The following is a 13,561-nucleotide window of genomic DNA, read 5'->3' as shown; positions in this document are numbered from 1 at the left end:
AGGTTGCACCACCGGCTTATAATCATCTTCCATGATTATCCGGTGGGTACAATAGGTGGGGCTTATGCCCTTGATATCCGAAAGACGCCATGCAATGGCTTCTCTATTCACTCTCAACACCTCTAACAACCTACCCTTCTCTCCCTCTTCTAACTTAGACGAAATAATGACGGGAAACTCGGAACCCTCACCTAAGAAAGCGTACTCTAAGTGGGATGGGAGAACTTTGAGTTCTAATGGGGCGGGTTTCTCTAACGGTGTACTCTCACTCGCACTTTTGACCTCACTCAATTCTAGCACTTCGGGGACCCACTCGTTCTCTTCTACTTCCTCACTCTCACTCACAACCTCTTCTACCTTCTCAACTACCTCATCTATGAACCTAGATTGCACTTTACCGGGTGCCTCCATTTCAATCTCTTCATCTATGGGATCCTCATCTTCTATCTCAACACTCTCGGGTCTCACTACCTCTCCTAAGGTCCTACCACTACGGGTCAAAATTGCCTTCAAAGAGCCAGATGGGTTGGGCTTCGTGTTGCCCGAAAATTGACCGGGAGGTCGTTCTTGCAATTGGCGTGCAATATCCCCAACTTGCCTTTGAAGATCTAAGAAATTTGAATGATTATTCTTTAGGAGTGTAGCGTGTTCTTCTAAGGTACATTGGGTAGCCTGATCCTTAACCACTAGTTGGGTAAGAAGGTCCTCTATCCTAGACAAACTACTATTTGACCACTCATTCCTAGGTTGAACCTCTTAGTTTGACCCCTCACCTCTGAACTGTGCACCTGAACCTGAACTAGCAAATTGACTTGTTTGACCCGACCCCCCACTAGAAATCTGGCCCCCTGCTTTGATATTGACCTGATGGAAAACCAGGGGGTTACCTAAAGAGCGATAATTGTTAGCACGCCAATTAGAGTTACTATTATTGGACGGGTTCGTTGGACCCCTATTTTGACCTGCTATGTACTCGACCTGTTCTAGGGTATGGGTTGGGCAATCTACTGTGTCATGACCACCTCTACAAACTTCGCACCTATCTACCTTCTTCTTAATTTCTAACAACTGTTTGGTGATATAGTCAAGTTGAGATACTACCTTTGAGTCTGAAACGACCTGGTTCACTCCTCGAGAAGATGAGGAAGTAATCACAGGATTGGAATTCCTGCTGGTAGCACTATGATCTATATCAGCAAGAGCGAAGCTCTCAAAGAGGTCATTGCAGTCAGCCACAGTTTTCTTTCCCATTAGGTGGCCTCCTGCAGATGTGTCAAATCGGGCCTTGCACTCAGGGGTAAGGCCATTGTAAAACATTTCTACTAAAGCCCAATCCGACAGCCCGTGTTAGGAACAACGTGAGAGTAAAGTTTGAAACCTCTCCCATGCTAAGTGATATGGTTCGTCAGGCTCCATTCTGAAGGAATGGATCTGATCTCGAAGGCGAGAGGCCTTCGCAGGTGGAAAATACTTAGCAAGGAAGGCATCCCTAAGTCCAGCCCAAGTAGTGTAAGTACCTGCTGGCTGTGAATCGAGCCATGTGGCCGCGCGACCAGCAAGTGAAAAGGGAAAGACTTGGAGAAAACGGGCATCAAGATTAACACCTTCGATGCCGAAGGTGCTACATAGACGGGTGAGTCGGTTGATATGTGCTGGCGCATCCTCATCATCACGACCATGGAACTGACAAGAGTTGTTAATGGCGGTCATGATGTATGGGGGAATTTGCCAGGACTTGTCATTGGTGATTTCAGGGATGGTGATGGGTGAATTGGTGGTAAAACTTAAGGTGGAACGCTGGTGGACAGTTTGGTTATCGGCCATTTGGTGAACTGGTGGTGGACTAGGGTGACGGGAGGGTGGTGGGGAATTGTGGGGTGATGACTTCGGGGTGAAGTCGTAGTTCGGTGGTTTAGAGTGTAGTGTAGAGGCTGAAGAGGCTGAAGACGAAGTTGAAGATTTTCGAACCTGAAAATTTGGTGTGGAGAAGGAAGACTTGTCAATTGGCGGCTTCACTGGTCCCTGCGAACGCGTGTGGGGCATGAACTGCAAAACCAAGAACAAACAAGTAAGACAACTCCAACAAAAGACTTGAGAAATACGAAAAAGACACTAAAATTACTTGGACTCCTACGACTCATAAACACACAAAAAGCACGTAACGATATCAGTTGAAATCCAAACAAAGCAGTCAACGCAATTGCCAAGAGTCCCCCGCAACGGCGCCAAAAACTTGATGTGGAAAAAGTAGTTCAACTAATTAAACTAAAATAACCCTAATTTAGACTCAAGTAATAATAATCTAGACTCTCTAACTTAACTAAACTACTCACCGGAAAGTGAACCTGTCGACTCTAGCAAAGAAAAGTAAGTCCGGATGTCGAACCCACAAGGACTCTAATTAATTACGTTAACGACTCTATTTAGACTAGACACTGACACGACTTGACAATTATTGTGTTTTAGGGGGGGGGGTTACTAAAATCCTAAAATTGCAATTAAAATAAAATTAAGACTAAGACACGAACGAAAACTAAGTTTGATTCAGATGAGATTAACGACTACCTAGACTTGAATCCGGTTTAACTAGGAATGGACTTCTAACGGTATTATTGTTGTATGGAGCGGGGATCGTAAAATACTAAACCTTAAGGTATTTCAAAGCTAAGACTTCCGGACCCCTCTCAGGAAGAAACCTAGGAAATCCTACAAGGCTGTTGTGAATATCGACTGTTAGTGTAACACCTCGAAATTTTGCGTCTAATAATGTATTGACACGTGTCATAAGTTTACACGTGGTATTAAACACTAAATAAAGGACCAAAGTTGACAAACATTGAAAGTATGTAAATTCGAGGGTTAAAAATGTCAACGAGGGATAAATATACTATATAGTAGCCCTAAATGATGCTCGTACCTTCAAACGAATGAATCATGGATCGTACGGAACAAATTGTGGAAGAAAGTGAGGAATTACAAACTACAGGGGCCAAATGTGTCAACATGTTTAAGTTATACCTCTGAGTGACCTTTGAGCATACCCGAGGCTTTATAATGGTAAATTATACTCACTAGAATGCGCGATATAAATTTCGCGAAGTTCCGATTCAAAACGAGAAAGTTATGATCGAATTCGTTAAAAAGGGTTAAAAGCATCAAACATTGAAAGATAAGACTTTCCGGGTAATAATAAATTAACCAAGGGTTAATATGTTGGGTAGGAGTTCCGAGGCCCTTATACGCAAATAATCAAGGCCCAAATCGCAAAGTTACCCCTTCGAAACCGAAAGGCCAGGTCAATGATTACAAAAGATTTGAAAATCTTGGAAAATTGATCTCAGGCGGGCCGCGTTAGTGATCCAAGCAACCTCACGCGGGCCGCATGGTTAGTAGAAGATATGGGCTTGTCAGACAGATTCAGGCGACCCGCGTAAGAGTTAAGTGGTCTCTTACGCGGGCCGCGTTAGACCGCCAGATGCAGAAAATGCGGACAGGTTCACTGTTTGCTGTTTTAACCGACTTAGAGTGCCATTATGAGAGCATGGGCACCCCCTAAACGACCCCTAGCACTCAGGGACACTTGGTGATCATCCAAGAACACTTGTAGCCTTAGTTATCAATGATCTAAGGTGTGAAACTTGCTATAAAAGGCCATCTAGTGCACCATTGTTCATCACACCCTCAAACAACTCTTCTGATCATTCCTGGAGCTCAAGTGCCTTCTTTGCTCATCCCTGGTCGTGCATAGGACTCTTGTAAGTATGCTCCACCCTTCTTAGTTCAGTTTACGCATAGTTATAGCTTAAAAGTCAATCCGTCGTAATTAACGATTGGCTTAGCGATAAATCACAAATGGTCCAGTGGTTTGTCGAATAAAAGGTAGTTATATGTTGGTAATCATGTGGGCTTTAAACCCATAAAAGGGCACCCTCTGATTCCCACTCTAACTAGTCCGAATGTCGAGTCAAACTTGCTTAGAAAAAGTCAACAGAATGCTATTTTGCGATTTTATGCATAATCAGTAATGTAGATGCCATGTAACCTGTTTTAACACTCATATAACATGATAATAAGTATATTAACTAGTCTAAGCTTGTTTGATCCGACCATTTACTGTTTTGACCCGGTTCGGAACCGAAAGTCGCAAAACTTTGACTTTTGCTTGGACTTCAGTTCTGACCCGTTTGGGTATGAGTTAGATATGCCTTAGGACTCTCTTAGGACCAGGTTACATGATGGTTTAACCCTCCGTGACCGGTTCGTTGTTTGTCCAAGTCTTTAGCACATTTCCGTTAAATGCTTAAAAGTTGACCGTAACGCCCTTTTTACTTTAAAACAAGAATTTTGGACATATGAAAGGACAATGACCTAGTTACTGATTTCTAAGCATGTCCCTAAAATTTCACGTCAATCCGAGGTCTAGAATAGGAGTTATGCTAAATAGCGCAATTACGGAAACTTTAGTAATTAAACAGCGCAATTAGCATAACGCCTATCTAAACCCATATTTCAACACCAAACCTTTTACACACTGATGTAAAATAATATTTTGGGATTTTTAAAGATTTTTAACTATTTTTAACCTGCTCATAACCTGCGGTTATGGCATCGGTTCGGTAAATACCGAATATACCCTTTTCGAGCATAACTTGAGTTCTACATTGTAGTTTGACCTGATTCCAGTTGCTACTGATTTTAAATAATAAATAGAGTATTTTGGACTTTATAAACTGTTCGGAAAACTCAGATTTCCTATAGAACTCAGAAACCTCTTTTATAATCTTTAATAAATAGAGTATTTTTCTATCTTATTTTGATCCCCTGTGGATTATATTTCGACAATTGTGATACTTGGATATTACATTCAATAGTTGAAATATATTTATCTTTATGCTTCCGCTGTGCATTTATATATTGTGTGGTTTGACTATATTGTTGCCAACTACGTCACGGTAATCCCCTACCGGGCCCACCGGTGATATACGTGGAAATCGGTGTGTGAGAGGTTGGTATCAGAGCCAACGTTTTGTGAATTAAACACTAGTCTTTTGTGTTTAATCTCAATAACACAATTGCACATACTTGAGTCTAGACAAGAACATAAGACAAATTCGAATTGTTATTCCAGTTTGTCTTTTATTGTTTATTGTGATTTAAAGATTTGTTAAGCAGGAAATATGCCACCAGCAATTAGAAGAGGAGAAAGAGGCAAAGGGCCGATCACTACTCATAATGATCACGAGGCCGGACCTTCAAACATGCGAGCTCCTTCCAGTACAAGGAGTGAAGAACCTCAGAGACGTAGAAGGAACCTCTTTGAGCCAACAAGACGGTCTACCTCACACAGTTCGACTCCTTCTTACCGTCACTCTTTTGGACCAGATTCGGAGAACAATCCCAGTAACCCTCAACCTTCGTTTATACCTCTCCAGAGATCTGCTTCGCACCGTTCCTATGGCGATCCTACTCCTTTCTTTCAAGGCCGATTTAACCCGGCTGATTATGTCCAAGAACCAATAGGTTATAACCCTTTAGGACCCGAAGACCATTTCTCCAAAGATAATGCGGTAGATATGGATGAAGACACGGATCCCATAGAACCTGCAAGAGGTACTCCCAAACATCCTATCGAGATCTCTGATGGGTCATCCTTTCCTGGAACACCCTATCAAGGTCCCGACAGTTACCAGGCGAGGTTTAACCAGTGTGATTGGTACTTCACACCTTCTCACCACTTCTCGCCTCAAGAGCAGCAACAGGATCCCTCCGAGGATTCGCGATTCGTGGCAGTTACGCCACCGCCTCCACCGCCACCAGTTCAGCAAGCACCTCCTAATCCGCCAAGGCGTAGGAGATCAGGCGCGCGGATGTCTACCCGAGGAGGGGAATTCCACTTTAGCACCCCTTGCCACTCGAGTGCAAGTCACTTTCCGCCAGTGCCTGAAGAACCACAGTTAGGGGAACCTTCTGGTCACCCTGCAGAGGTGAATTCTGCACCAGTTGCACCACCTCCGTCACCATTTGGGTATGATAACCCTATACCAGCGTACGCTGCTTCCACCGCGTACAACCCGTTTGAGCAGCTGACTCACACGCACTACAACTATAATTATGATGCCGACCCATACGTGGTAGCGGCTAATTACAATGCCCTCCATCCCGACAGACCTTATGGAAACCTTTGGGGAGTAGATTACTCAGCTCATGGGTATCCAGCACCTCCTAGACCTCCGGTTCAACAACCGTCGCAGCAGCCACGTTTTCTCCACCGGAGCAGGAAGAAATCCTCCACCGTCTAAACCGAGTGGAACGAGACTTTGAGCAAGAACGTAAAAGTAATCGTAGATTCCTCAAAGGCCTAGCAAACCTACTAAAAGGGAGGAAGAAACGAGATCATTAGTCTCTTTATGTACTATAGTATTTACTATTACAATCAAGTCCCTGCGAGGACATTTGTTTTGAGTATTTTAGTCCCTACGTGGACATTTATCGTGTTTAGTCCCTGGGTGGACAATTGCATTTCAGTCCCTGCGTGGACTTATCTTTTAGTCCCTGTGCGGACATCTATCTATGTATTTGGTCCCTGCGTGGACTTGTTTTCTGTAAACCTCTGCGTAGGTATTTATTTATTTAAAAAGTCCCATTTAAGGCAGTGTGTAATCATTATTATGATTAATGGAATATATGTTATAAATTTCATTTTTACTATATACATTGTTATATGAAATGAATCAAAAATCATTCCTTTTAAATTAATCTGCTGAAATAAAGAATCTTAATGGTGAAACCTAGCCTGGTATCATTATGAGACCCGGCCAAGATGGTAAGACCCGATTAAAAGATTCAGATTCCTGTTAACCTCTGTAAACATGTTAACGTTCTTGGCAGATGTGATTCGTTAAAATCGCACGCGTCATTCTTATATAAGAATCCTTCAAAGGATTCCAAAACCCAAATTAATGATTTGAAAATCAAGGGTTAAGTCGTCAATAAGGATGATCAATTATCAAACATCCATTAGTGATGAGATGCCTACGGGCCATGCTTAGTGTCATATAAGACAAAAGACAGTTGTAGTCTAGGACTCCCTGTCAGAGAAGGTAAAAGGACTACGGTTCAAACCTTCATGCCTTGATTCTCTATAATCCCGGCTTATATTATAAAACGTTCTTGTGACTAGGCTTTTGTGCCACTAACTATATTGTTTGTAATTAGGATAAGTTATATTCAAATCCTAAATAAAAATGAGTAACAAATTAACCAAATATGGTCTATGTTTACCATGGTTAATGAATTGCCATAAAAGGCAATTCCATAATAAACTCCTAAATAAAACTTTGTCATTATCTTCTGTTGCAGATTCGAGTTACAATGGCTGAACCAAGTGGAGTTAATAGTCATTCGAAGGAGGATGACAATGATAACGCTCAGATTCATATAACGGGCGCGGAATTGAAAGCTCTAGAAGACGGCGCTGTTAAGGCACCCTTGGATCGACAGTACGAAGAATACACCGAGTCCCGAAGTAGAACCCTAGCTACACCACACTCAAAGCCAAAAACCCACTCTAAGTCTTACAGCAAACCACCCTCGACTCCGTCTAAGCCTAAGAAGGACGACGATAGGCACTCATCTAATGAGAATAGTGTCCATCCTAAAAAGAAAGTGGTCGATGATTCACCTCACGCCAGGGGTTGCACGTATAAGTACTTTGTCTCCTGCAAGCCCAGAGATTTTACTGGGGAGAAAGGCGCAGTGGATTGTATGACCTGGTTAGACGAAATGGACACAGTTGTGGACATTAGTGGTTGTGCTGAGAGAGACGTGGTGAAGTTTGTATCACAGTCGTTCAAGGGTGAAGCCCTAGCGTGGTGGAGATCTCTGGTTCAAGCCTCTGGGAAGACAGTTTTGTATAGTATGACATGGGAGGAATTTATTACTCTCATCAAAGAAAAGTACTGCCCTCAGCACGAGGTTGAGAAGATAGAGTCTGACTTCTTATCGTTGGTCATGAAGAACCTGGATTGCCAGGCATATCTCACGACTTTCAACACTCTGTCGAGATTGGTTCCGTATCTTGTAACACCGGAACCCAAACGGATCGCGCGCTTTATTGGGGGTTTGGCCCCAGAAATAAAAGCTAGCGTGAAGGCCTCTAGGCCTGCTACCTTCAGATCCGTGGCAGATATATCTCTGTCTCTCACGCTTGATGCAGTGAGGCAGAGATCGTTGAGAAATGCCGATAGCGAAAAGAGGAAACGTGAGGATGATGATTCACGTAGATCCAGCAAGAAGCATCGGGGCAATCGTGACCACAAGAGGGGGTCAGAGAACAAGAAAAATGATCGACAGTCGGGCGATAAGCCCTTGTGCAAGGTTTGTCAGAAGCACCACTTTGGAAGGTGCAGGTTTGAAAAGAAATCCCCACCGAAGGCGTGTGGGATATGCAAGTCCTCTGAGCATAGGACTCTTGAATGCAAGAAACTCAAGGATGCAACTTGCTATAGTTGCAATGAGAAGGGGCATATCAAGACTAACTGCCCGAAGATAGTGAAGAAGGCTGAAGAAGGGAAAAAGACCAATGCGAGGGTCTTTCAGATGGATGTTAAAGAGGCTATCCAGAACAACAACGTTATAACCGGTACGTTTCTTATTAATGATGTATTCGCAAGAGTCTTGTTTGATTCTGGAGCAGATAAATCCTTTGTGGATGATAAGTTCTGCGAGTTGTTAAAATTGCCTGTTAAAACCTTGAATGTAAAATATGAAGTAGAACTAGCTGATGGGACTATGGGGACAATTTCAACTGTTTTAGATGGATGTGTTATATCCATTAGGAATCACTCATTTCCTTTATCCTTGTTGCCCTTTAAACTCGCTGGTTTCGACGTAGTATTGGGTATGGATTGGTTATCGTATAACCAAGCCCAAATCGTGTGCAACCAGAAGCAAGTGGTAATCAAGACCCCGTCTGGAGAACCACTTACCATCCAAGGAGATACTCGACATGGATTGCCTGCACATGTATCTATGCTAAAGGCATCCAGATGTTTGAAGAAAGGATGTGTCATTTATATGGCACAGGTGACCAGAATTGAAGACATTCCAGTCATCTCTGACTATCCTGAAGTATTCCCAGAAGAACTGCCTGGTTTGCCACCAAATAGGCAAGTGGAATTCAGTATAGACATCATCCCAGGAGTCGCGCCTATCGCAAGAGCGCCCTATAGGTTGGCACCCACGGAAATGAGAGAATTGAGGACACAGCTAGATGATCTGCTAGCCAAAGGTTTTATTAGACCAAGTTCATCTCCTTGGGGAGCGCCAATCCTGTTCGTCAAGAAGAAAGATGGTTCGATGCGTCTATGCATTGATTACCGTGAGCTGAATAAAGTTACAATCAAGAATAGGTATCCTTTGCCCAGGATCGACGATTTGTTCGATCAGTTGCAAGGAGCAAGCTATTTTTCCAAGATTGACCTACGGTCAGGATACCATCAATTGAAGGTCAAGGACGAAGACGTATATAAAACTGCATTTAGGACTCGTTATGGACATTTCGAGTTCCTAGTGATGCCTTTTGGGCTCACTAATGCACCTGCCGCATTCATGGATCTCATGAATTGCGTTTGCAAGCCTTATTTGGATAAATTTGTCATTGTCTTCATCGATGACATCCTCATTTACTCCAAAAGTCAAGCTGACCACGAGAAGCATCTTCGATGTATTCTCAAACTGCTTCATCAAGAAAAGCTTTACGCCAAATTCTCTAAATGTGAATTTTGGCTACGAGAAGTCCAGTTCCTTGGACATGTAGTCAGTGAGCGTGGTATCCAAGTAGATCCCGCCAAAGTTGAAGCCGTCATGAATTGGCAGGAGCCGAAGACACCTACGGAGATTCGCAGTTTCCTAGGTCTGGCAGGATACTACAGACGCTTCATCGAAAACTTTTCAAGAATTGCTGCACCCCTAACTTCCTTGACTAGGAAGAGTATAAAGTTCAATTGGGGCCCTAAGCAGCAAGAAGCTTTTGACATCCTCAAGCAAAAGCTGAGCAATGCTCCAATATTGACATTACCAGACGGAATGGAAGAATTTGTTGTTTATTGTGATGCATCGCATACCGGTATGGGTTGTGTGCTTATGCAGAGGGGCAAGGTGATTGCCTATGCATCACAACAATTAAAGGTGCATGAGAAGAATTACACCACCCACGACTTGGAGTTGGGTGCCGTTGTATTTGCACTAAAGCTCTGGAGACATTATCTTTATGGCATTAAATTTGTGATCTATTCTGATCACAAAAGCCTTCAGCATCTGTTCAATCAGAAAGATCTGAATATGAGGCAGCGACGTTGGATGGAAACTCTGAACGACTATGACTGTGAAATAAAATACCATCCAGGTAAGGCCAATGTAGTCGCAGATGCCTTGAGCAGGAAAGAAAGAGTGAAACCAATAAGGATCAATGCCAAGAGCATTGAAATCAAGAACAGTCTGAATGAGCGATTGTTGGCTGCACAGAAAGAGGCTGTGTTAGAAGCTAACTATCCCAACGAAAAGTTAGGAGTAACTGAAGAGCAGTTATCTTATGGCAAAGACGGAATTCTGAGATTGAATGGGAGGATATGGGTTCCTGTTTATGGAGGTCTTCGTAACGTTATTGTTCAGGAAGCCCACAGTTCCCGATATTCCGTTCATCCTGGTGCTGATAAAATGTACCAGGATTTGAAGGCAAACTTTTGGTGGATAGGCTTGAAAAAGTCTATAGCCACCTACGTAGCAAAGTGTTTGACTTGTGCGCAAGTGAAAGCTGAACACCAAAAGCCGTCAGGCTTGCTACAACAGCCTAAGCTTCCCGAGTGGAAATGGGAAATGGTGACGATGGATTTCATCACCAAATTACCAAAGACAAAGAAGGGAAACGATACAATATGGGTGATAGTTGATAGACTGACTAAGTCAGCACATTTCCTACCCATAGTTGATAGACTGACTAAGTCAGCACATTGTAGCCCTTCATGGAGTGCCTGTGTCTATCATATCTGATAGAGATACCAGATACACATCACACTTTTGGAGAAGCTTCCAACAATCTTTGGGTTCACGTTTGACTTTTAGTACAGCTTACCACCCTCAGACAGATGGACAGAGTGAGCGTACAATCCAGACGTTGGAAGACATGCTCCGTGCATGTGCGATCGACCGGGATAACCACCTACCATTGGTCGAATTCTCCTATAACAATAGCTACCATACCAGCATTAAGGCTGCACCTTTTGAAGCTCTATATGGTAGAAAGTGTAGAACGCCCGTTTGTTGGGCAGAGGTTGGAGATGTCCAGATGACAGGTCCTGATATAATATTTGAAACAACGGACAAGATTGTCCAAATTCGCGATCGATTGAAAGCTGCCCGGGACAGGCAGAAGAGCTACGCGGATTTGAAGCGTAAGCCTTTCAATTTCGAAGTAGGCGACAAGGTACTGCTAAAGGTATCACCCTGGAAAGGGGTGATGCGATTCGGTAAGAAAGGCAAGCTAAGCCCGAGATATATTGGACCCTTCGAAGTAATCGAACGTGTCGGATCGGTTGCCTACAAACTAAACTTACCGGAAGAGCTCAGTGGTATCCACAATATGTTCCACATTTGTAACTTAAAGAAGTGTTTCGCTAATGAATCACTGGTTATACCGCATACAGACGTACAAATCGACGAGAGCTTAAAGTTCGTTGAGAAACCTGTGTCGATCGAGGATCGACAGGTTAAGAAACTTCGCAGGAAGTACATACCGATTGTGAAGGTGAAATGGGATGCCCGTAGAGGTCCCGAGTACACGTGGGAGGCAGAGTCCACGATGAAGGAGAAGTACCCTCATTTATTTCAATAAATCTCGAGGTCGAGATTTCTTTTAAGGGGGTGAGGATGTCACACCTCGAAATTTTGCGTCCAATAATGTATTGACACGTGTCATAAGTTTACACGTGGTATTAAACACTAAATAAAGGACCAAAGTTGACAAACATTGAAAGTATGTAAATTCGAGGGTTAAAAATGTCAACGAGGGATAAATATACTGTATAGTAGCCCTAAATGATGCTCGTACCTTCAAACGAATGAATCATGGATCGTACGGAACGAATTGTGGAAGAAAGTGAGGAATTACAAACTACAGGGGCCAAATGTGTCAACATGTTTAAGTTATACCTCTGAGTGACCTTTGAGCATACCCGAGGCTTTGTAATGGTAAATTATACTCACTAGAATGCGCGATATAAATTTCGCGAAGTTCCGATTCAAAACGAGAAAGTTATGATCGAATTCGTTAAAAAGGGTTAAAAGCGTCAAACATTGAAAGATAAGACTTTTCGGGTAATAATAAATTAACCAAGGGTTAATATGTTGGGTAGGAGTTCCGAGGCCCTTATACGCAAATAATCGAGGCCCAAATCGCAAAGTTACCCATTCGAAACCGAAAGGCCAGGTCAATGATTACAAAAGATTTGAAAATCTTGGAAAATTGATCTCAGGCGGGCCGCGTTAGTGATCCAAGCAACCTCACGCGGGCCGCATGGTCAGTAGAAGATATGGGCGTGTCAGACAGATTCAAGCGACCCGCGTAAGAGATAAGTGGTCTCTTACGCGGGCCGCGTTAGACCGCCAGATGCAGAAAATGCGGACAGGTTCACTTTTGCTGTTTTAACCGACTTAGAGTGCCATTATGAGAGCATGGGCGCCCCCTAAACGACCCCTAGCACTCAGGGACACTTGGTGATCATCCAAGAACACTTGTAGCCTTAGTTGTCAATGATCTAAGGTGTGAAACTTGCTATAAAAGGCCATCTAGTGCACCATTGTTCATCATACCTTCAAACAACTCTTCTGATCATTCCTGGAGCTCAAGTGCCTTCTTTGCTCATCCCTGGTCGTGCATAGGACTCTTGTAAGTATGCTCCACCCTTCTTAGTTCAGTTTACGCATAGTTATAGCTTAAAAGTCAATCCGTCGTAATTAACGATTGGCTTAGCGATAAATCACAAATGGTCCAGTGGTTTGTCGAATCAAAGGTAGTTATATGTTGATAATCATGTGGGCTTTAAACCCCTAAAAGGGCATCCTTTGATTCCCACTCTAACTAGTCCGAATGTCGAGTCAAACTTGCTTAGAAAAAGTCAACAGAATGCTATTTTGCGATTTTATGCATAATCAGTAATGTAGATGGCATGTAACCTGTTTTAACACTCATATAACATGATAATAAGTATATTAAATAGTCTAAGCTTGTTTGATCCGACCATTTATTGTTTTTACCCAGTTCGGAACCGAAAGTCGCAAAACTTTGACTTTTGCTTGGACTTCAGTTCTGACCCATTTTGGTATGAGTTAGATATGCCTTAGGACTCTCTTAGGACCAGGTTACATGATGGTTTAACCCTCCGTGACCGGTTCGTTGTTTGTCCAAGTCTTTAGCACATTTCCGTTAAATGCTTAAAAGTTGACTGTAACGCCCTTTTTACTTTAAAACAAGAATTTTGGACATATGAAAGGACAATGACCTTAG

This window comes from Helianthus annuus, chromosome 12 (assembly GCF_002127325.2).
Source record: "Helianthus annuus cultivar XRQ/B chromosome 12, HanXRQr2.0-SUNRISE, whole genome shotgun sequence".
Lineage (NCBI taxonomy): Eukaryota > Viridiplantae > Streptophyta > Magnoliopsida > Asterales > Asteraceae > Helianthus > Helianthus annuus.
Note: the sequence above shows the minus strand (reverse complement) of the source record.